This window comes from Gossypium hirsutum, chromosome D11, assembly GCF_007990345.1.
Source record: "Gossypium hirsutum isolate 1008001.06 chromosome D11, Gossypium_hirsutum_v2.1, whole genome shotgun sequence".
NCBI classification, from domain to species: Eukaryota; Viridiplantae; Streptophyta; class Magnoliopsida; order Malvales; family Malvaceae; genus Gossypium; species Gossypium hirsutum.
Window position 1 is genome coordinate 54,582,882 of NC_053447.1, and position 26,739 is coordinate 54,609,620.

At 30.9% G+C, this 26,739-nt stretch overlaps 2 non-coding genes across 2 annotated transcripts; both read right to left on the minus strand.

Annotated features, from left to right (window-relative positions):
- Positions 1 to 12,596: 12,596 nt before the first annotated feature.
- On the minus strand, positions 12,597 to 12,792 carry LOC121223891 (U2 spliceosomal RNA). The gene has a single exon (XR_005921357.1). It is a non-coding gene; the product is annotated as a U2 spliceosomal RNA (small nuclear RNA).
- Positions 12,793 to 14,628: 1,836 nt separating this feature from the next.
- LOC107943322 (U2 spliceosomal RNA) lies at positions 14,629 to 14,824 on the minus strand. The gene has a single exon (XR_005921368.1). It is a non-coding gene; the product is annotated as a U2 spliceosomal RNA (small nuclear RNA).
- Positions 14,825 to 26,739: the final 11,915 nt, after the last annotated feature.

Here is a 26,739-nt window from a genome sequence, read left to right on the forward strand (position 1 = left end):
TAGCCGAATTCTTATTATTTCCTTAGCAGCCCACATTTTCCAAATAATCACACTTTTAACCACAAAATTTCAATATTTCACAATTTAATCCCTAATTTACATTTTTATCAAAAAAATCACTTTATAAAATACGAAAATCTAACATCAAATATTCATATTTCACTATTAAACATCAAAGAAAACAGAAGATCATCACTGATAACTATCAAAATCTTTAACAGTTTTGAAATCGAAGACACGAGCTAGCTAGTACTAGTTGCAACGATCTCAAAAATGTAGAAATCATTAAAAACGAGACAAAATATCTTACCAATCAAGGAAAACAAGAATGGCCGAATGCTAGGCTTCCATGGCTTTCTTTTTCTTTGATATTCGGTTGAAAAAGAATGGAAGAAGATGACAATTTGGCTTTGTCTTATTTATTATTAACTTAATTACCTATTTACCCTTTTACCCTTTTAAAACATTAATAATAACACCAATTGCCACTCCACTATCATCCATTATCTCATAAATGGGATATTTACTTCATGAGGACCTTTACTTTAAGGTTCTATAGCTATTTAATACCTTTAGCCTATAGAACACAACCTTTACGCTTTACGCGATTTAGTCCTTTTTATCGAATTAAACACTTAAACGATAAAATTTCTTTATGAAAATTTCACACAACTCTAATATCATGCTGTAAATATTAAAATAATAATAAAATAAATTTTATGACCTCAAATTTATGGTTCCAAAACCACTATTCCGATTAAGCTAAAATCGGGCTGTTATAGTAGCCAAAGTTCCAACTTGAATACCAAAATTCAAAACTCTCCAAATAATCAAATTGGTGTTGCAACATCTAGGGTGTTGATATGATCTCAGCCCGGGATGTTTCTATTGAGCTGCCACAAGGGCCTATAACTAGGTCACGAGCTAAAAACTTTAAAGAAGCTTTGGCAAGCTATGTGGATCGAGTTTGGAGAGAACACGAAGCTGATTCCATTCTTCATGAAAGGAGTAACCCAATAGGTTTAACTTGCAATTTATTGCAAGTTGAACTGAAATTTTAATAAGCTCATCTTTAGTTAAATAATTGAGTTGCTGATCATTTAATCAACTCATCTTAGTTTAATTAATAAGTATTTTTGTTGAACTTTAATTAATAAGTGTTGCTCTTAATTATTCTAGTTTCTAGAATTATTTATTGAAGCATGAGTTAAGTTTATTTAATTTTGCTTCTTAAATTAATTAGTTGCTGAAATAGTTAATTCGTGAGTTTAGTTTATTTATTTAAGTGAAGTATTTATTGTTTACATGTTTAATTAGTGTTTAATAAGTTTAATAAGTTCATTTTAATGTTTTAATTGCAGGAGTTTCTTCAGCTCACAACCGTTACATTACAAAGCTGTTACAAACTTAAATAAAGTGACCTTTCAAGTGCTAACTGATCACAAATGAAGTAGCTGTTACAAAGGGAGTTAATTCACCATTGAAGGATGTTTTAAAGGGAATTTTATACCCTTTAAATTCAGCAGCAACTCTTTAGCTTCCTGCTGATTGTTTTTGTTCTTTTAAAAAAAATAAATTCAGCATTCAAAACTTCTTTAATGAGATGATGTCCATTCGGCTACCCATGGGACAACTCAAGAGACAATTTCAAGCTTTCATGAACATTCATTCAGCTGAATTGAAGAGAATTCAATGTGGAAGTTACTTGTTCCAAGAATGCCAAGAGTTTTGATCTTTAATCAGTTTTTCTTAATCAGCACATTAAGTGGATGTTTGTGACTTTTTAGCTACCTTATTTTAGCACTATAAATAGGTGTATTCAGATTTTGTAAAGCACTTCTTTGATCAATTGGAATGAAACTCTGTTCATTTGGTGAGAATTACTTTTCTCCAATTTTGTACGAAGACTTGTTGGCTTATCTACAAAGCTAGTGGCGTCAACCTGTTCTTTGTTTTATCCCGAACTTATCACTTTACCAAGTGTGGCGTTCGAACCCTATACCGAGGTTCCTTTCTTTTTAGATAGTGGGTCGAGGTTTTTTCATTTGAATTTCTTCTATCCATCTCATTAAACGAATAAGTGTTGGGTCGACACTTATTAGTGTTGGTTTTTACTTGTTTCTTGAGCCTATTGTCTTTCCATCATTTTTCCATAACCGAACACATCCATTTAACCATTTTCTGAACCCTTGTTGTTTTAAAACAATATTAAGCCTATTTCACCAATTCTGCTTACTAGCTATTCATTTGTTCCTTACTTCATCATAGACGATCGGGCAACATAAATACGACTCGACTCAACACCGAGGTGGATCGTATCATTTGGTATCAGAGCTTTTAAAACGAGAAGTACGGACTTACGAAGACAAGCCAGAATAGGTTCGTGAAGAAAATTTTTTTGAAAAAAAATGAAATTTCAAAAAAAAGGCTAGAAATTTCCCGATTCACAAAGAATTGAGTTTCTGCCCCCATCTCTTCTTCCCCAACGCCACACTCAACCTACCCTATTCCTATTCATTTTTTCCCTTGTTTCCCAAATTTGTGACCGACCCCTAAGCCTACGATTAAGCCTTGGCAAGTCTGCTTACAAAGTGATGAGAAAAGGAGTGGAAAAAGACACGAGAGCATGAGCACAATAGAGATGAGGTAAAAGCCAACATACAAGTGCAAACACGGGCGTGAGTGTTAACATTTTATTTTTTTTTCAAGTGAATATAAGGTTTGTTGTGAGGTTATTATTATTATTATTATCTTTCTTTAGTTCTAAATTGTTTAATTTGTTTTATGTCAGAAAATTTTGATCAAAATATGGAGGAGCGACAAGCACGACAACCTATTCGAAATGTTCCAAACCTTACTCTTCAAGCCATGTTAAGTGAGGTGGAGCGACTTTTTGACTGGAAGCTTGAACTGATACAAGAAAGGTTGGACTTGGTTGAAGAGAGAGCATGTCGGAGAAGGACACCTCAAAGTCCCTCTAGAAATCGTGGCCGACAACAATTTAATGAAGATGAACCACTTGAACTTAGTGGGGCTGAAAGTGACGAAGGGTCCAATGTGAGTGTTCAACGAAGAGAACAACAGAATCAAGGCCAAAGAGTTCAAAGATGAGAAGATGATGATCTCAAGAATATAAAGTTGTCAATACCGCCTTTTCAAAGCAAATCTGACCCTGAGGCTTATCTAGAGTGGGAGAAAATGATTGAATTGGTATTTGATTGCCATAACTATTCTGAGAATAAGAAGGCCAAACTAGCCGCAATCGAGTTTTCTGATTACGCAATGATCTGGTGGGATCAATTCACAACTAGTCGAAGGCGCAACGGAGAAAAGCCTATTACCACCAGGGCTGAAATGAATGCGACAATGCGACGGCGGTTCATTCCTTCGTATTATCATCGAGAACTTCATCAAAAACTTTAAAATCTTTCTCAAGGAACTAAAAACATAGAAGATTATTACAAGGAAATGGAGGTGGCGATAATTCGTGCGGATGTGCAAGAAGACCGCGAGGAAACGATGGCTTGTTTTCTAGCTGGACTCAATCGTGATATTGCTAATGTAGTCGAACTTCAACATTATATTGAGGTGAGGGACATGGTACACATGGCCATCAAAGTGGAAAAAAAATGAAGCGAATGTTATTCCACTACAAATTCTTCAAGATGGGGACAAGGCGTTAGCAAAAGTTTTCCATCAAACCAAACAAAGGAGTCCATGATGATGCCCAAAACAAACAAGCCTTTGGCTGAATCAAGCAAAAGAAAAGCCATTGAGAGCTCGTCCAACCGTTCAAGAGATATCAAATGTTTTAAATGTTTTGGAAGAGGACATATAGCAAGTCAGTGTCCAAATCAGAACACCATGATATTGCATGCTGATGGTGAAATTGAAACAGAGGATGAAGAAGAAGATGAGGTCGAATTGAATTCTGACGAAGAAGAGGATTTGGAACACCCTGTTGAAGGAGAGTTGCTTGTAATCAAACGAAGTTTAAGTCTTTAAGGAGTGGAGAACAAGCAACAACGAGAGAATATTTTCCATTCGAGATGCCAAATCCAAGGTAAAATTTGTAGTATTATTATAGACAGTGGAAGTTGCACAAATGTGGCAAGCACTTTCATGGTGGAGAAGTTAGGATTGCCAACCACCAAACATTCGAGCCCGTACAAGCTTCAATGGCTCAATGATGGAGGTGAGCTTAAAGTCGTGAAACAAGTTCTTGTTACTTTAAAAATTGGAAAATATTCCGACGAAGTTCTATGTGATGTGGTGCCTATGCATGCGGGCCATTTGCTGTTAGGACGACCATGGCAATTCGATCGGAGAGTGGTTCATGATGGCTATACCAATAGGTATACCTTCAAGCATTGTGGCAAGAATGTGACACTTACACCGTTAACCCCGAAGCAAGTATGCGAGGACCAAATCAAACTCAAAACTTCTGTTGGACAAATGCAAGAAAAAGAAAAAAAGAGTGCGAGTAGGAAGAGAAGAAAAATAAGAGAGCTCGAGGTAAAAATTTAAAAGAAAGTGAAAATGCAGCAATAGAAGAAAAACATGGAGAAGAAAAAAACATTGAGAAAATGAGTGTGTTTGCAAAAGCAAGTGATGTTCGGAGAGCATTAACCTTGAGGCAACCTATATTTGTACTCATGTACAAAGAAATTTTTCTGAACACTAACGAATTACCCAAAGATCTACCTTCTTCTATGTTGTCTCTTTTACAGGAATTTGAGGATGTTTTTCTGGATGAAATGCCTAGTGGATTGCCTCCTATTCGAGGAATCGAGCACCAAATTGACTTAGTTCCTAGAGCCGCACTTCCTAATCGACCTGCTTACCAAACTAACCCGGAAGAAACCAAGGAGTTGCAAAAGCAATTTGCTGAACTTATGGATAAAGGTTACATCCGAGAAAGTCTTAGTCCTTGTGCGGTGCCTGTTTTACTTGTGCCCAAAAAGGATGGGTCGTGGCGAATGTGTGTTGATTGTCATCTTTTACGTTGTTTTTTTGACCAAATGAATTGATTTTCAGGAAAATCAACTTCAGAAACACGGGAAAATATCCCCCTTTTTGCGTAAAATGTCTTACAGATTTTTTCTATAAGACATTTTCCATTCCTTTTCTTGGGTCAACCTCTCATTTCCTCTCCGTCCATTAATGTTAGCCTCTCCTCCTTATCTTCGGTGTGCTTCTTCTTCTTGGGTGTGCTTGTTATCAACAGGCTTTGTTCTCCTTTTCTCTGTATATTGTTTTTGTTGATCATGATTTGTTCTTGGGTGTGCCTCTCCTCCTTTTCTCTACTATTTTTTGCTCCTGTATGTTTTATATTGAAGGATCTTATTAATTTGTTGCAAAGGTGTCAAGCAAAATGCTTCTGTATGAATAGATTTTGGTCTTAGGTTTGCTAGATCTTCTTCCCTAATCTGTTTAATCGTGTCCCTAATTTAAACAATCTAAGCTTGCTAAAAATTATAGCCTTGTTCGTCACCTCTTCTCGCGATTCATCGAAGGTAGATTTCTACTCACATTCTTGATTGAAAGCTCTAGGGTAATTTTTGAGCTTAAACTGGCTTTACAGTGTTAAATGGAGCATTTCATTTGGTGAAATTGGATTTTTTTGATTAGTCAAAAAAATGTAGAAACATTGAAGAATTTAACTGAGATAATATTGGCTTTTTCTCGTCTAATTCAATCTTGGCTTGGATTTTAATTGAAGTAAGGAAAGTGAAGATGAATTTAATTATTCGTATTGTGTGAGGGATAAGGTTGTTGAGTCGTTGTGTAGAATTGGTGCTCAAATGAAAGAGCAGGACTTGGTTGAGTTCTTTATTCCATTGTTGAAGGTTGGTTTGTTTTTTTGTATATAATTTATATGGTTTTGCATGTTTGTTGAGATAGAAATTAGAAAATTGAATGCCTTAATAAGGATGCATGGTATGGTGTTTCTATCTTGTAATGCTTGAAAAATGTGTATAAACCAAAATGGATGAAAGTATAATTGCATCTTGTGTTTTAAAATTAGTAATATTTCTGTCATTAACTGTTGATTTGCATGTTCTGCTGCTCTGCCTTGTTTTCATTTAGATGATTTTACCATATATAATGTAAGTTGACTGCCTTAATATGGATTCATGATATAGTGTTTTCATCTTGTAATGCTTGAAAACTGTATAAACCAGAGTGGATTGAAGTATTATTGGATCTTGTGTTTTGTGTACCAAAATTAGCAATATATCTATCATTAACTGCAAAGTTTCATGTTCTGCTGCTCTCCCTTGTTTTCATTTGGATAATTATACCATATAAGATGTAAGTTGAATTGCTTAATATGGATGCATGATATAGTGTTTTCATCTTATAATGCTTGAAAACTGTATATAAACCTGAGTGGATGAAAGTATAATTGCATTTGTGTTTTATGTTTCAAAACTTACTAATATTTCTGTCATTGAACTGCTGATTTTATTGTTCCACTGCTCTGCCTTGATTTCTTTTGGATAATTGTACCATATAAAATGCAAGAGATAGACTATTGGGAAAACCTGAAATTGATTGATAATAATGTGTGAGGAGCAGACAAAATTGGGAGGAAACAAAAGAAATATATAGAGAACATCAAAAGGAATCAACAGAGTAAGAAATATATAGAGAATATCGAAAAGGAATCAACATAGTAAGGAATCAATTTTAATTCGAGTCATCTAAAAAGTTGAAACGAGAACGTCATGAGTGGAATATAGGAGTGAGAAATGAAATTTGTTAGTAATTATATTGATTAAGTTATTATACAAATAATACAAGAAGTAAATTGCAAGGTTAATTAAATGAAGAGAGTTGGTTAAAACTTTATGCAAGCCCTTATTGTGCAATTAAGCCAAGGATTAAAAGACTAATAAACCATTATTAAATTTAGTTTAGTGGATTGCCATGAAATGATTGGTTGATTGCCACTATTGAAACTTTGAGAAAATCATGACCATTGAATTTTCATTAATTATGTTTGATTAAAATGTAAAAAATTATAATATTAAACATAATTAGTTATTCATCTTTCTCCACCAAAATCTGTTGAGGAAAGTTTAGTCTCTCATTTCTCTCTACTACCATAGCTTATAACTAAAAAAATTGATAAGTTTTTCCTTTTGGTAGATACAATGGAAATTTTGATATAGATGATAGATAAACATAGCACAAGTGTTAAATTCATGAATGATTATATCTCCATTGTTAATTACATGGTGGATTGGAAGTTTAGATGTCATGAGTTGAAGAGGATTACGTCAACTTATGTTAAAAATCATGTTAAAATTGGTACAAAGAAAGTAGCTTAATTTCTCAAAAAATTATTAATGCAATTATAATTAGCTTAATATGTATGTATGCACTCTAGTCACTGTAACTTTAGTGATATATGTGATCTTATGAAAATCTTGCATCTTTTTTGTAGTGATCAAATATTTGTGTGACATTATTTTGTGTAGATGGATCGTAATCAAGATCAAAATGCAATTGTCGGAGTCGTGGCTTCAGTTTTAGCTTTTGGGGCTCTCTGGATTAAAAAATTAAAAACTAGGAAGGAAATTGTTTCTCACCCTCGTGTAAATCGAGATTATGAAAGAGAAAATTATATTAATACAGTATTTTATATAGTGGTGACCAGCATTGTATTGATGTGATAAGGATGAGATCGATTGACTTTTTTAATTTGTGTGATATTCTTAGTAGGAATAATTTGTTACAATCAACTAAATTTGTGAATATTAGGGAGCAAGTAGTTATATTTTTGCATATAATTGGTCATAATGTAAGGTTTCGAGTGATTGGATCTAGATATTATAGATCAACTGAGACAATTCACCATTACTTTAGGGTTGTATTGAGAGCTATTTTGAAATTGTATAAACTAGTTATTAGATTACCTGATGAGTCAACTCCTAGTGAAATTAGAAACAATCCAAGGTTTTATCCTTATTTTAAAGATTGTATTGGAGCATTAGATGGAACTCATGTTCGTGCATCCGTTCCACTTAGCATTCAAGGAAGATTTCGTAGCCGTAAAGGAGGGACAACACATTTGATTTGAAATTTTCCTATGTTCTAGCTGGTTGGGGAGGTAGTGCACATGATTCTCGTATTTTAAGTGATGCACTTTCACGCCCAAGAGGATTAAGAATTTCGGAAGGTAATAATTATTACTAAATACCAAATAGTTCTAGGAAGCTCATAATTTATTAGTATTAATTATGTTTTGTAAAATTGTAGGTAAATATTATCTTGTTGATGCTAGATTTGCCATCCGAAATGGATATATTACCCCATATCGTGGTGTCCGATATTATTTAAAAGAGTTTAGTGCTCAGGGGCCTGAAGATGTAAAGGAACTCTTTAATCTTCGTCATTCATCATTACGAATCACTGTTGAACGTGTTTTTGGGATTTTGAAGAAACGATTTCGTGTATTAGATGCTGAACCATTTTGGAATTTTCAAACTCAAGTAGATATAGTTTTGGCTTGTTGTATCATTCATAATCATATAATGGGAGTTGATCCTAGTGATTTACTTAATCAAGGATTATATGAGGAGCCTGAGTCTGATTTGATAATACCAACTCTTATGGAGCGAGAAGAAAAAGAAGAAGCAAGAGAGTGGTCTGCTAAGAGAGACGAAATTGCACAAACTATGTGGACTAATTATATGGTTAGAAATATTAGGTAGGTTTAAGGCTTAGGGTTATTGTTTCTATGTTATGTATGTTTTAGTATTACAATTGTTTTTTTTTGTTAATGTTGGTTGGATAATGATATTGTAATTTTAGTTTGTTGGATTATGAAATTATTATGTCTTGAATTTGTTAGATATTGATTATGTTTTAAGCTTGTTAGATATTTAATTTATTATGTTTTAAGCTTGTTGGTTATTGAATTTATTATGTTTTAAGCTTGTTGGATACTGAAATGATTGACAATGACAATTATTAATGTAGAATGGGTAAGGGCAACAAAGAAGGGACCTCCAAGCAATTCTGGTGGACAAAACCAATGGAACATCTTTTTCTTGAAATTTTAGCAGAGGAGGCCCAAAGAGGAAATAAGTCTTCTAATACTTTCAAAGCAGTTTCTATTAATCGAGTTGCCGAAGCTATTTCTGAAAGATTTGAAGTCCAATGCGATGCGAAGCATGTAGAAAATCATTTGAGGACTATAAAAAACCAGTGGCAGATTATATGCACAATTCGGGGTGAAGTGGATTTGGATAGGATGATAACATGAAAATGATCACATGTAATAGAGTGACATATGATGCAGCAGTGATGGTAATATATGTATATATATGTTAAGTATATTTCAATTTTTTACTTGTTATTCTAATTGTGTATAATATCCAACATGCACACAAGAAGTATGGACCATTTTTGAATAAAAGCATTGATCATTATGATGAAATGACTTTGGTTGTTGGCAAAGATATGGCAACAGGGAGTTTTGCCAGAACATTTGCTGACATAGATTTGGATGATGGTAACCAAGATTCAATGCCTATAGACTGCGGCAATGAAGAGACTGAAGAGGTAAGAACACATGTATCTTCATCTGGCACATCCAAACGTAAAAGAAAAAATGTTCAAGAAAGTGCCGTTGATGAACAAATTAAATTTGTGGGTGAACAACTTGGCAAAATTGCTAATGCTTTGCAACAATTTACTACAGATAAGACACAATGTCTTTACGAAGAAGTGATGTCAATGGAGGAAGAAGGATTTGATGATGACTTCTTGTGTGCTGTGTTTGATTATCTAGTGAATCATGAATCCGAGGCCAAAGCTTTTTTAGTTAAAAGTAAGAAGCATAAAAAAATCTGGCTTTAAAAATTTTCTCAAGGTTGAAGATATTGATACTTTTTTTAATGTGGTGTAATATTAGTTATGCACTTGGACAATGTTGTTGTTATTATGTGGTGTACTACTAATTATGTATTTGGATAATATTATTAATTTCTAGTATTAATTGTGGTTTGGAAGCTAATTTATAATTATTCAATCCTTTTTTTATTTTTTATAACATAATTATAAATAATTTATTTGACTTTGGTTGTTTTCAATTTATGACGGTTAATATTATAGCTTAAAAATTGAGTATTATTATATATTTAATTTGATTTATTTATAAATAAATCATTGCAATATATGTAAAAATAATTTAAAATATAAATTTATTAATATATGTAAAAACAGCTTTTCCGGAAAATATTTTCAGGAAATCTGCTAAACAACAGAAAATATTTTACACAGATTCATCCAAACACCAGAAATGTAAATTATTCTCAGAAAAGTAAAACATTTTGCAGAAATCATTTTCCAGAAAATATTTTACTGCCAAACACACGGAGCCTAAGTGTGTTTAATATTTTTACTCATTTCAATGTTTTTTTGAGCTATTTTCAGCACTTTGTTTTGTCTTCTTGCTATAACCCCATTAATTGCGCCTCAGTTATAATATAAACTGGAATTACGGGTTTGCTTACACAAATATGGGAAGACCCTTCTTTATCAAACTCTGAAGTTGAAGGAGCATGTAGTGATAATGACCCTGGTAATTCCACTACTTGGTTTCAGTATTTGATTCACATTTATTATTAATAAGATAGTTGTGAAAATGTAACTTTGCAAGTCTTGATGTTTTCGTTTTCTTTCAATTCTTAGTTGATGTTGTTGAGATTGGTGACACTCGGAGAAAGATAGGTAACGTTCTTAAGGTCGAGCCTTTGGCTGCATTAGCCATGATTCAAAGTTCAAAAATATTAAAAAAAAACATTTTTATTCAAAAATAAATTTTTAAAGTTTTTTTTAACTTTTAAAATTAGAATTAAATTGATAAGTTTTGTAAATGTTCAGAGCTAAATTTATTGAATTTTTAGAATTAGAATTAGATGACAAATTTTGTAAACATTGAGGGCTAAAATTGAGTTTTTAAATTAGGATCAAATTGATAAATTGTGTAAACATGGAATGACTAAATTTGTTATTAGGTCAATAGGAAAATGTTTACGTCGGCTTTCCATTAAATATTTAACGGTTGGTGACTAAAATTTTTAAAATTTGAAAACATTAATGATGAAATTGAAAGTATTTTAAGTCAAGTGATCAAAATAGAACTTATCTAAAATTTGAATGATTACCCAAGTAGTTTACCCTAATTTATTAAATATATATTTAATTAAATTAAAATTTTAATTTAATTTAATAAATTAATATATAATTATGATAAATCAATGTATAATTACAGTTTGAATGAATAATATTTTTTTTTTAAAAAATTAGAGCATATATGTCGTTGACTATTTACAATTTTCGAAAAGGCATCAATGAATGGTTTCCGTTTGTTTTGCTTGATTGGTGCATTTTTTTATTTAGTATTTTTGGATTAATTATTAGTATCACTAGCAAAAGAAATAATGTTTTCTATTACTAAAGGATTTTAATTGAACATAAATATAAAGATCTTCTAACTGAATAAATGAACATTTCTCAAACACATCAAACTAGCTAGTTAATCATCTTCTATTGAGATCAAATTCCTCTAGAAATTTGATAAAATGGGGGGAAAACAGAGGAAGCTGATCTTTGCTCCAGAATCTTGTTATTGCGCTAGGGAATAGGGAAGTTTCGGCAATTTTTTGCATTTGTGATATTTGCATTGTTTTGCAAATTTCATGTTACGAGTTTGAGTACTTAAAAAAGTGTTATTCCACAATAAAAGTAACAAGATTGTTATGTAGGAGGTGAAAAGTCTTGGCAACAACATTATGCTTAATGGGTGATTTTAGTCCAAACGTTGTACTTGTAATGGTAAGCAGAAAAGGTAACTGTGTTAGTTTTCTCGATGTTGAACCAAGAGAAAACAAAAACGTCCCTAAACTATAGCATTTTAGTGATGAGATAATCATGTAGGGCATAGAGTGTGGAGTATTAGAATTTGTGTGACTCATGAGTAATTGTGAGGAGGATTTTAGGTAATGAGGTGCATTGTTGATTCCAACTAAGCTCGAGAGTGTTAAAGTCACTTTATATATTATTATAATTAGTGGCGGACCTTGGCATTAAGTTTTTGAGGGATTTAACAAATTTTTAAAAAAAAATTTGAGGGTTTTAATGAGGATTTTTAAAAATTTTAGAGTCAAATTGAATTTTTTAAAAATTTTCAAAGATTTAATAATATTTTTCAAAAATTTTGGAGGCAACAGCCCTAGTACCTAATGAGGATTCACCTCTTATGTTGAATATTTTGTTTTAGTTTCCATCAACAAACATTGCATGAATGATTGAAATACACGGATACACCATGCATTGCAAAACGATTGAAATAGTTGTGCCAAAGAAAACCACAACATTGGTAAGAGGATCTGAACACTTCCCATTGCATCAAGGCCGACTTTTGTGGTGGGAATTGCTTCAATAGTTGTTCCGGATGTTACACTTTTTCTAATTTGGTGTCCTTACCAAACTTCAGGATCAACAGATAGACAAAAGATTTTAACATTAACTTCAACCAAATCCTGGCGGAGAAAATAACGGTTCAAAACTTGTAGTGGTTGGGGTGCGCCAGGCCAAAGCTATAGTGCAACACTTTGGCGACGCGTGAAAGCTCCAGTAGCAAGCTACTATGGTGAACTTTGCCCCTCGAAAAATAAATTTAATATCATATAGGCCAATGGCCCACGTATCAGATATTAAACTGATAAGAACAGATACTACACTTGATCTTAGCCAAAAGGCCGAGAAAGGTATGCGTTCTCCGAGATAAGCTTGCTCCTTTTATAAGAAGTCTCCCGCTTCCTACTGTCATCCGAGCTTGATGTGGGAGAAAATTAAAAGGTTTTGGAGTTCTGAAGGGACTGGATTCTGCATGAAAGAATGGCGATCATAGGTTTGTGAAATAAGCTTGGCTTAGCTGTGATGATTGCATCAAGGGTTTGTCGTCAAATCTTCCTTTCAAGGCAATGTTAGTCAACAAATAATGAGAATGTAGGGAAAATAAACAACTATTCAAGAAGCATATTTATAAGCAGTTAAAATTTTGTCTACTATTTCCGAATGAGAATGGAACATGTTAAACCATCACAACGTATGATGAAATGTTAGAAATCAGCTTCTCTCCCTTTATTTTCCAATCATTTTTTCAGAATGGTGATTTATCTTTGAATAAATATCTTATATAATTAACCATGCAAGATTTGTCTATACAATATTGTCAAAAATTAATATAAGCAAGTTAGAGAGGAAACAACAAAGGGAGCAATTCTTCATCCTAGGAGACAAACAATGAAACAAGCTTTGGCTTTTTTGTAAATCTTTGCCCCCTGTAAATGTTGCTGCTTTCTTGTTAGCTTTTTTAAATTATTCACTTAAAAAAATTCTTAAAAGCCATTTTCTGGAATTTGTTTACGTTTCATGTGAATTTGGGCAGTAGTTTTACGATTATTCATCCAAATATTCACATATTTAGTACCTCAGGAAAATATTCTCAAGCTTAATACTCTCTCTCTCTCTGCATATATGTTTATACATATGTTGCATAGCCCCCTGTTCATGGAAATAGATTTACACCTTGACATGGGTCCAAGTTTGTAAATAACCTGCAATCTTGTTAACAAACTCAAAACAACACAATGAGAACCTTATAAAAGATACCGCACATAAAAAACCTCAGCATCACACCTCAATAGGAACCTTAATTTTCTGTAATCAGAAAAAACATCATCAGCAACAAGTACTACTTTAAGACTGCAAGTCTGTTGAAAACAATCAAGTTGTTTTTCCACCAGAACCGTGACTGAAGATAAGTAACAACATCGTTATCCAGCTGGAAAGCCTTGGCAAAAACATCAGGATTAATAGGAGTTTTTTATCTGAACACTACATTCGCAATGGTAACCATACTTGGATTCTGGCTGCTAAGACCAGCAAAGGCAACTGCATTAGTTTTCCCTATGTTGAACTGGAATTGAATAGATCAATAGGGACTAAGAAAGCATCTCCATGGTATAGCACTTTAGCGATGAAACGGTTCTTCAGGTTGGATGTGACAGGCCACATAGAATGCGCCTCTAGAACTACTAAGATCTCATTGGCCCGACGGTGAGTGTGAGGAGGGTTTAGGTCATAAGGTGCGTAATAACAGAGCATTAAGTCCTGATATTTGTTATTGACAGGAGTGACTTTTTGATCCTAGTTGATTTGATCTGTTTCCAGGCATGTCGAGTCTTGAAAAGGACATGCTTTGGGTCCTTTCAGAACTAGCAATTAACAGATATAGCGTGAATGATGGAAGTGTGAGTTGACACTTGACATACACTATGCATTTCAAAACATAGATATTGTAAACACTACAGATAAAAACTAAGAGGACGAACATAGGACCATTTTTGGCATCCTTGAGTGCTACACAAAAGTCCTGAAGAAAGCGAGGATAGAATGCAGCACAAAAGAGTCCTGAAGAGGACTAGGATCAGAAGCTGTGGCAAAAGAGAAAATCAGAGTCAAGAACTCCAACAAATACCTCGTGAAATAAACATCGTTACTTAAGCAATTACATAACGTCCATAAATTTTAAACTTTCATTGGGTAGGGTGCGCCTGACCCAAGCTATAGTGCAACGCGTGGGCGACGCGCGAGAGCCCCAGTAGCAAGCTACTGTGGTGGGCATTCCCCCTAAAAAAATAAATTTAATATCATGTGAGCCAATGGCCCACGTATCAGATATTAAACTGATAAGAACAGATACTACACTTGATCTTAGCCAAAAGGCCGAGAAAGGTATGCCTTCTCTTGTCCAAGTCGGCTTCCTTTAAAAGCTGCTTCTCGCTTTCTCTCACGCTGACTTACTGATGTGGGATTTTAACAGAAAGACTTTAAGATACTGATTGGAGAAACAGTAGGCTTTACCTGGGCCACTTAGGACTTATTGACAGTCAAACCATAAACAAAACAAATTTAGAATTTGGTAGATTAGGTGCCATCTATGCTCCATTATGAAGTTTGATCTCCTTCTTTGGTAAGGAAAACTCCATTTGAAGCTACTTGGACTGATGAAAAGACGTGGAGAAACAAACAGGTAACCTAGCTAAATTTTAGGTTTAAGGAGAAGTTTAGTGTTCGTATGGAACAAGGTTTGTTGGTAGAAATCATCAGCTAAACATCTCTCAGTTCATGCATGGCATCAAAGAAATCTGACCAAGTTCAGGAAACATATATCATGATTAAACACAAATTCAACTTATTATGAAGCTTACATAATAAAATTTTTGTAGCTAGAATTAAATGAAAACCATCTATTACTGACAAGGAGGATATTGCAATTGCCATCTTTGAAGAATTTATTCTCAAATCTATGATTTAATGCATAGTTAAATTATGTCACTGGTTTCCATGTATTTCAACCCTGCTCTGCTATTATATTAACATGATCATTCAAACGATTTGCATCATAGCTAATTGGGAACGAGGTGGACAAAGGAGAAGGTGCTAGAAGCAACGGAGGGGGTATGCGCTTGAGGAAGCAATATTTACGATGGAAAATGATAAGCTCAACTTTTGGACAACGCTGAGCATGGATTTTTGTTTTGTTTTTAATTTGGAATTTAATTTTAGGATTTTAGTATTTAAGGTTTAGGGTTTTAAAATTTTATAAGAATATTAAAATAATCTTTTAAATATCTTAAATTTAAAAAATTATTATTATCTAAGAATTCATTATTGTCCCTCATTTTATGGAAGATGTTTTGACCTAAGAGTTATAATTGTTAGGCAACTTATTTAAAACCAAAACATCAATTAATATAAGGGTTAATGTATTATTTAGGACTTAAACTTGATAATTGCTATTAGATTTGAGGCTTGAACTCTTTTTTGGTCTAATTTAATCTTTAAACTTGACCATTCTATCTCCCACATTGGGATTTGAATTTTTTTTTTTAATCCAAGTGAGTCTATGATATTTTCTCAAAAAAAATTTGGTCAAAATAAAGTTAGACCCTAAAATAAAAACAGTTGTCAAGTTCATGAACTAACCTTAACAAAAAAAATGGCTTAAGGAAGCAAAAAGCCTTCAAACTTTTTCAAAAAAAGCAATTAAGCCTCAGCTCTCTTTATTTGCACTCATTTGGGTACTTAAACTTTTAAAATGCATAAAAAAAAAGCCTGAAACCTTTTCAAAACAAGTAATTAACCCCCACTTTTTTTTGCACTCAATTGGGTACTTGAACTTTCAAAATGCATCAAAAAGACCCTCAAACTTTTCAAAAAAGCAATTAAACCCCTGCTTTTATTAAAAATTAGAAATATATATAATTAAAATCATTAAAAGCTACAAATTTTATTAAAATTTAATAAAAAAATTTTAATATTAAAAATTTATTAAAAAATAGAAAAAAATATAAGAATCGTAAAAAAATATAAAATATATAGAAATATAAAAAAATTATAAAATTTTATAAAGTTGTAAGAAAATTATACAAAATGTAAGAAATATAAATTTCATAAAAAAATTTATAAAAATTGTCGTACCAAAAGAAGCCTTTTATAATTTTTCTGTAACTTTTATTGATTTTTATTTTTTTATCAATTTTCGCCACATGTCACACTATTTTGCAACACATGATGACTTTAATTGAAAAAAATTAGGGGTCATTAAATTTTTTTATGATTTTTATAAAATTTTATAATTTTTTACGTTTTTTATAAAAAATTCTAATTTTTAATAAATTTTAATTTTTTTAAATCTTTTCATAAAATTTAATATTTTTTCTATTTTTTTTATTTTTCATAATTTTTTTTTTACTTTTTAATTGGAGCAGCGGATTAATTGCTTTTTTGAAAAATTTTGAGGGTCTTTTTGATGCATTTTGAAAACTCAAGTACCCAATTGAGTGAAAAAAAAGTTGTTTAATTGCTTTTTTTGAAGAAGTTTGAGAGCCCTTTTGATGTATTTTAAAAGTTCAAGTGCTCAACTGAGTACAAAAAGAAAAGAAAAGAAAAGGCTTCATTGCTTTTTTAAAAAAGTTAGAGTACTTTTTACACTCTTAAGCCAAAAAAAATTCATGTCTCAATATGAAAACAATGACTAAATCTAGACCTCGGATAGTGCACTAACCCTTAATACAAAATTTTAAAAATACTTAATTTTTGTTGGAAAAAAATGTGAATATATTTATTTTCTATGAGGCCCAACAACCAGTTCGGCCTTTGAATCCTGCTTAGCAATTCTTAATTGGAATTGGGCTAGAAAGACAATATTTTAATTCCATTAAACTAATGTTGTTCGGATCGATTTAGATTGGTTGAATCGAAAATAAGTCGGGATGTTGGTTTGGAGGGTGACTCTGAATTGATTAGATCGGAAATTGGTACGAACCAGTTGAATCGAGTATTTTTAAAAAATTATTTTTTAAATTTTTTAATAAATTTTTAATCAAATTGATTGAATCAATTGAACAATCAGACCGATGGATTGGTGACATAACTGCTTCGACCACCAGTTCAATAAAAAGACTTTGCATTAAACCATAAACAACCTAATTTTAAAATTGTGAAGATTTTCAAAATACTTATAATTGTATTGCTTGGAAATAATTGTTTTAAAAAATAGATTATTAGAATTTCATGAGTTAAATAAATAATCATAAAATAATTAATGATATTAAAAATAAATAAATATTAAAAAATGTAATATAGATACTATTAAATTTGTAAATATTTTTAATAATATCAATTTTTAAAAAAATATATTAAAATTAAAGAAAAGCTATATTTTAAAGTTTTAAAATTTTTTTTTGTTTTATAATCGGACCATATGTTTTAGATTAAATAAGAAATGAGAAATTTTGAAAAACAGCGGGATCCTCTTGAAATTTCTTATAAATTTTGAAATCCTCCATTAATTTTTACCCAAAAATGCAATTTCATTTTTATAATTTTGAAAACCTTGATTGAAATGGAATTCATCTTTCAAATTTTTCGGTCAAACACACATTTAGAGTCTCTAATTGGGTGAAGAATTTTAAAATTTTAGGTATTTTAAAGTGCTATTATTTTAAAAATCATTAATTCAAAAATAATTGTAATTACTTTATTATGATAAATAATTATTTTATAAAATTTAAGCTATTGGAGTTCTACAAATAAAAATAATTATAAAATAAGAATCATTATATAAAAATATACCATACAAATATCATTAGATTTGTAAAATTTTATAAATATTATGAATAAAATAAAATTTAAATATATATTGGAATTAAATAAAAATTAGTTTTGAACTATAAATTTATTTATTTATTTTGTAGCGGGACTAGATGTTAAATGAAATAAAATTATGAAAAATATTAAAAAAATACCTTTTTAGGTGGAATCTGAAAAATGAAATTAAGGTACTCAAATTCCCACTTGAAATTCCTCGTAAATTTTAAAATTCTTTGTTATGTTTATCCAAACAAGTAAAATATTTATTAAAATTTTAAAAATTTGATACAAATGAAATTTCACATTCAAATCTCTCATCCAAAGACACTAATTTTTTTTTAAAGCTTATTAATACTTTTATAATTAAAAAAACAATGATTTTTCTCAAACCATATTACTTTAATCTCTTTTAGTTTTTGTTGTGTTCTCTATGAGACTTATCAAAGCAAGTGTGCCACTAATTTTATTGAGAAATGTTATAAGAAGGATTTGTCAAAATAGAGCAACATGATGGTGAGCATGAGATTGATTGTTAACAGGAGATGAAATTATCTCTCTAAGATAATAAAGAGGAGGATACATCATTATTAATGGCTTTCATGCATCGAGAATGTAGTGGGATCTCTTAAGTTCCTTTGGCTGTAGGAAATTAGTTTATCCGAGTTCATTGTCGAAGAGATCTAAGTTATTGGCTGTTGATCAAAGTAATACATTTCTAGTTAATTTTTGAAACTTCCAATTTCACATTTATTGTTAATTGTCTCCTCTATTGGGGTTTTTTTTTATGACATTGGTATTGTGCAACAACTTTTAGTGGTTTGTACTTTCTTACATGTCTTTATATTTTTTGTCGTTTAGGATTCCTATTAATGGAATTACTTTTTTATTCAAATGAAAACTTTAATTATGTGTAATATATACAAGCATGTGTTTGAGAAAATTTTTTGAATTGATGAAATTATCTTTTATTGTTCATTATATTACTAAATTAATATTTAAATAATAAAATATTAAATAAAATAATTAATTTCTTAATAATTAAAATTTTTAAAAATAAAATTATAATAATATATTAAAAAACAATTCATCAATTAAACAAATTCACACTCATACAAAGTATTTTAATATTTAAACAACTCTATAGTTGTTAATTAGTAGTGATTGATATGTGAATTAATTTTTAATAATTAAAAATTACAATGATAAATAAATAAGCAACATACTTAATTTAATTAAGTAAACAATTATTGTGAGAAATAAACAAGAAACCTATTTTTTAATTATCCTCTTATAGTATTCTTATATCATAAATACAGACAAATTATGTGTGTTTTTTTATTACTGATAAATTACACTTATTATTTTAAATTAATAATTATCACTTAATTAATGTTATAGTAATATATCAATTAAAACTAAATATATCACTATAAATAGATGCGTTAGTATCAACACTTTTAAGTAGCATTTAAAATAATTAATTGTTTTTAAGATTATTTATTAGCTTTTGCTTTTATATCGAATATTATAAATATTAATAAGTTAAAAATATCTAAAAGAAAAAGTAGAGTATTAATATTAATAAGTTAATTAGGAAATTGATGATTGATGATTTGATGGGATAATTACCTGGGTAAGAATAATTTATTGGGTAAATAGTTTGGGTGGTCATCCAACCTTTAAGTAGGTTCTATTTTAGTCATCTAGTTTCAAAAAACAATTATTTCATCACTAACGTTTTAAAATTTTAGTTATTGATAATTAATACTTAATGTAAAGCTGATGTGGACTTTTTTTATTTAGCCTTCCAATATTTATACATTTTATCTAGTTGATTTTGAATGTAAAAATTCAAGAACTTTAGCTATTAATGTTTACATTTTTTTTTTCATTTAGTTCTAATTTTAAAAAATTCAATAAATTTAGCCTACTCATTTACAAAACTTCTCAATTTAATTCTAATTCTAAAAGTTTAAAAAATAAAAATAATTTTTAAAAATTCATATAAATCAACCGTGGCAACAACAGCAGCTAGAATGGTATCCTTTGCCGACAGCTCTATTGTTGCCTCCTATTCCTACTTGCTACTCAATGCACCCTTCGCTTTTTAATGCTATCGTAATGCTCTTACCTTCAACAATGGAAGATGATTATCCAAAAGGTTGTTTTCTTGCAATGTCATTTATAACCCTCAGGTTCAAATCAAACATGATGGTCAACCCGAAACCCTTAATTACAAAGTCTTCTTCGAAGATACTTCACGGAAATAGGTATTTGTCTCAACTTTTCTTTTGGGGCTTTATTTCTAAATCTTTGAAATAGAATTTGTCGAAGTATTTGAATGGTAATTGAGATTTAGTGGTGATTTAGATTTCTCTTTGGCATGAAATACCATTGCACTTGGGAGATGACGTTTTTAACCGTTAGAGTTGTATGACTCAAATTTTAAGAGATTACTTGCAAGTCAAGTTAAATAAAATATATTTTCTTTCTAGAAGATTTAGTATTTATTAGTATAATATATTTAGCATTTATTCGTATAGTTTATTTGACCTACTAATTTAGCCTATAAATAGGTTCTTTTACAACCTTAGAAAATACACCCATTAGAGATTAGAACTCATAACACATTTAGAGAATTTTGTGTTTACATTTTGAGGGTTCTTTGTTTTTGGGTTTTTCGAGGTTTAGTTTTTTATCTCCATTTTTTGTACTCTTCGATATTTTGCCATTATAATAAAATTATCTTTACCCGTGGTTTTTTATCCTCTTTGGAGGGTTTTTCCACATTAAATTTGTGTGTTCAATTTCTCAATTTATTTCGCTATTTTTTGTTACTTGTTGCTTAATTGGGTCGATCCTAACAAGTGGTATCAGAGCTAGTTCAATTTTTATAGATTAGCCCGTTTAGAGATAGCAACAACAATGTTTGAAATTGAGAAGTTCGATGGTGAAACAAATTTCAATCTGTGGCAAGTTCGGATGATGGTAATTCTAGCTCAAACAGGCTTGAAAAGGTTGTTATCAGGAAAGAGCCTGAGAATCTAAATCAAACAGAATGGGAAGAGCTTGAAGAAAAGGCCTTGTCTACAATCCAGTTGTGCCTTGCGAATACGGTATTACAGAAGGTATTGATGGAGAAGTCCTCGTCTACCTTGTGGAAAAGGTTAGAAACTTTTTATGCGACTAAGTCTTTGGCTAACCGTTTAGTGTTAAAAAAAACGTCTATTTACGTTTCACATGAACGAAGGTGAGCTTCTTAGAGATCACATCAGTCAATTCATTACTCTTTTAAATGATTTAAAGAACGTTGAGGTTTATATTGATGATGAAGATCAGGCTATGCTATTATTATGCTCTTTACCCCCTTCATACAAGTCTTTCAGGGAGACCCTGATTTATGGCAAAGGCAAACTCTCGTTCGAAGATGTGAAGGGTCATTTGTTGAGTAGAGACAAACTCGACAATGAGTTTGGTTTGGATAGCAAGGCAGATAGGCAAGCTTCCGTTTTGGTAGCATCAAAGAAACGAGACAAAAGATGTCGCTATTGTAAAAAGTTAGGTCACGTCAAAGCAGATTGTTATAAACTGTGAAATAAAAGAGCTGATGAGAGTAACGAGGAAGATGTAGTTGGGGCTAATTTGGCCGATGAAAGCGTGATGATTTCTTGTTAGTGTCAACGAGTGATAACTCCAAGCTTACGTCCGAATGGATCCTAGATTCGGGATGTTCTTTCCATATGTGTCCCAATAGAGAATGGTTCTCCACATACAGTTCGGTTGAAGGTGGAGTTATGCGCATGAGAAACAATTCATCTAGTAAGGTAATTGTTATTGGTACTATTAAAATTAGGATATACGATGGGACGATTAGGACATTCTCAAATGTTAGGTATGTACCTGATTTACGAAAGAATCTCATCTCCTTAAGTATTTTAGACTTGAAAGTATGCCAAATCAATATCGAGTCGAGCGACATTAAAGTATCTCATGGAGCTCTCGTTTTGTTAAAAGGTAAAAGAATCGACAGTCTTTATATTTTGAAAAGTTCTACAGTGACTGGTGAAATCAGACGTCCCTCGTTCGTTATGGAGTCGAAGTCAACTCGTTTGGAGCAGAGGAAACTTGGTCATAGGAGGGAAAAATGTATGACCGTTTCGTTGAAGAGATGTTCTCTTTTGGATACAAGTTTTGAAAAGTTAGGGCACTATGTTCGTAAAAATCAAACCCGGGTTAGTTTTGATTTGGCAGTGCACAAGTCGAAGGCTAGGAGTATTCCAGCTTCTAAGCACAGATTCGACTCAGTTAATTCCCTGCATAGTTCAAGATAGGCCCGTGGCAGGCTTTTGCAAAGATGGCGTTGTAATAATTCGTGTTAAGGTGGAGATTGTTAGAGTTGTGTGACCCAAATTCTAAGAGATTGATTGCAAGTCAAGTTAAACAAAATATATTTTCTTTCTAGAAGATTTAGTATTTATTAGTATAATATATTTAGTATTTATTAGCATAGTTTATTTGACCTACTAATTTAGCCTATAAATAGGTTCTTTTACAACCTTAGAAATACACCATTAGAGATTATAACTCATAACACATTTAGAGAATTTTGTGTTTACGTTTTGAGGGTTCTTTGTTTTCAAGTTTTTCGGGGTTTAGTTTTTTATCTCCATCTTTTGTACTCTTCGTTTTGTCATTATAGTAAAATTATCTTTTGCCTGTGGTTTTTTATCCTCCTTGGAGGGGTTTTTCCACGTTAAATTTATGTGTTAAATTTCTCCATTTATTCCTCTATTTTTTGTTACTTGTTGCTTAATCAGGTCGATCCTAACATTAACTTTATTGTGGAGATACCCAAAGAGTAAAATGCAAAAATGGAGGTTGCTACTGATGAGCCATACACTTCCATTAAACAGGATACTAAGAAGGGCAAGCTTCAATATTACAGGGCGGATCCCTACCACCCCCTAAAATGAAAAAAAAATTCTACTTAGGTTCTTTATAATTTATAAAATTTTAAATTAGTAATGATAAAATTACATTTTGACCCCTCAAATGATAAAAATTTGATTTAATCCTTTAAAAATTATAAAAATATAGGCTATTAAAATGACAAAATTATATTTTTACTATCATAAAAATATATAATTTAGTTTCGGTCCCCTAAAATAAAATTCTAATTTCACCCTTGCCTCCTAAATCGTATTTCTAGATCCACCACTGCCTGTAAGATTCTTTGATTTTGAGTGTGTTTAATTTTCTACTCATTTCAATGCTTTTGGGGCTATTTTCAGCACTTCGTTTCGGCGTCTTGTTATAATCCCATTACTTGCGCCTCAACTATAATATAAACTGGAATTACAGGTTTGCTTCCACAAACATGGAAAGACCCTTCTTTATCAAACTCTAAATGACCCTGGTAATTCCACTATTTGGTTTCAGTATTTGACTGTCTGACATTTCTTATTTAATAAGATTGTTGTGAAAATGTAGCTTTGCAAGTCTTGATGTTTTCGTTTTCTTTTGATTCTTAGTTGATGTTGTTGAGATTGGTGATACTCGGAGAAAGATAGATGACGTTCTTAAGGTCGAGCCTTTGGCTGCATTAGCCATGATTCAAAGTTCAAAAATATTTAAAAAAACATATTTTTACCCAAAAGTGGTTTTTTTTTAAATTTTTTAATTTTTTAAACTTTTAAAATTAGAATTAAATTGATAATTTTTTAAATGTTGATAGTTAAATTTATTAAATTTTTAGAATTAGAACTAAATGAAAAAATTTGTAAACATTGAGGGTTAAAATTGTTAAATTTTTATATTTAGGATCAAATTGATAAATTATGTAAACATTAGAAGGCTAATTTGTTATTAGGTCCATAAAAAATGTTTACGTCAACTTTCCATTAAATATTTAATTGTGAGTGACTAAAATTTTAAAATTTGAAAATATTAGTGATGAAATTGAATTTTTTTTAAATTGAGTGATCAAAATAGATTTAATTAATATATATTTAATTAAATAAGAATTTTAATTTAGTTCAATAAATCAATATATAATTATGATAAATCAATGTATATTATAGTTTGAATGATTAATTTTAAAAATTTTCGAGAGCATATATGTTGTTCACTATTTACAATTTTCGAATTGATAGTAGAAGATTGATAAATGATATCGTGAAATGGTTACCACTTACCACATAACATTTCGAAAAGGCATCAATGAGATGGTTTTCCTTTGTTACCACTTACCACATAACATATCGAGTCGGAGGTTTTGAAGCCAGCAATCAACTCCGAGAGATGGACCTTTTTATTGGTTGGTTTGTTGACCGACCAGAAAACTTGGGTAGTTCAGGCCAAAGAGGAGCAGTTGTGACTCATGAAGGAACAAATGGCACAATAAAGCATCAGTTTTGAGTAGCAGCAGTTATTTCATCAAGAGCTACTGAGGCAAAATGAAGAGTTGAGGAAGACACAATTCAACCACTCTGATCTTTAGGGAAGTGTCGTGCCTCTCCAGTAAGAGACTGCTGGAGCGCATGCAAAGCCATGGTAAAGGGAGATGGGTGCTTTGCATAAGGGTGTACAGGCGTTGCATCCCGACGTTTAAGACATGGTCTGGTTGTTCTGTTCTACAACCATTTGACTCCAAGGTCTCAGTTGTGGGGCTGCCATCAAAGTTTAAGGTGTTGAAGGAGATGAAGAGGGCTACTCCCTGTAACAACCTAACCCATATCCGTCGCCGGATTAGGGTTATAAGGTATTACTGGACATAACACAGATTAAAACAAGTATTCACTATTTTTTTCGTAATTCAATCTTATCAATACACATACAATTTTAAATTTGAAACAATATAACGCAATTTATAAATCATAACACATGCAAATAATTATAATACATATAATTCATTTAATCAACTAAAGTTCAAATTAACTTCACAACTTAAAATTCATCCGTAAATCATATTCTAGAATTTTAAGCATGTCAATGTCTACTATTTACTCACATATTGAAATAAATAATGAGTAACAAAAATCATGTTACAAGCACTCAATGCATATATAATTCAAACATTATAATATGACTTTAACAATATTGGCATTTACTTCATAAATACATATTCAAACATATATCCTTATTTGTCATACATCAAATAAATATCAATGAAATTAACTCATAGACAATCTGTAGGTAATATCATTTTCATTTTCTTAAAAATTGACGACATGCACATATTAAAGAAAAACATAACAACCATATTACAAGTCCCAATTTTTATTTTGTTCTTATACATATATGCTGCATAAATTAATGATATACTAAGACCGAACAACTTAACATATTATATACCATTAATTATATCACCGAATATTACACTATTTCATACCACATTTGATAGTTCAATAATACACATGTTCTTCTAAGTTATTCAAATAATAAATATAATTACTATGCACACACTTTATGCTTAATAATATATCTACTTTTGGTATATTTAATGAAACCTAATATAAGGTTTATTAATCAAAATCATAAGAAACATTACACAATTTACTTTAAAACTTCCAAGAATCAAAACATGCATATTTTCCCTTTATAACTTGCGCATATATGGTCTCAAATATACCATTTTCAAAGTCCATATTTCTTTACCATACTAAGCTAGACATTACATATTCGAGTTTTGTATATGTATCAACCAATCCATATTATATTTGTATTATGCTATAAAACACATATCATACTCATTATTATAGGCCATCCCATTAACCTACTATACATATACACTTAAATCATTATTTTATACCAACCTATACAATTGAAACATGCCATTTCAAGTTTCATATCCAAGCCATAAGTTTTAATCCAAAATACACTAGAACATATAAACATTCATTTACTCTATTAATAGGCCGAAAGTAAGTAGTTACCAATATTTACAAGCATACATTAAATTATAATTCTTAACCTATACTTACTTAATTACTAAATTCAAACATACTGTGCCTATCATTTAGGTATATACTACATAACCTAAACATTATTTTAACATTACTTATCTAAAGAAATATAACAAACCTACTTACCTCAACAACTTAATTTGTTGAAACACATTAATGAAATATCACCATATAAATATCATCCACATAAAATTTAAACCATGATTAAAGTAAGCTTAAGTCTTAATTCAACCAAAACCAAACACAAACAAGAAAATTAAGCCATTTTCGCATGGCTTTAATACATACATTTTCGAATTAAGCAAACTCCAAAGCTAGTCTATACATGCCATAGTTTCAAAAGAAATTTCAGCTTATAATATACCGTAGTTAGTCGATAGTGTGATAAGTTTTACTGACGATCCCCGAGCTCATAACGACTTCAAAATCTATAAAACCAAGGTAAACAAATACAAACACATAGTAAGCTATTTAAAGCTTAGTAAGTCATAAGCATAAGCAATATTTAACTAGTAAAGATTAAAGGCACATA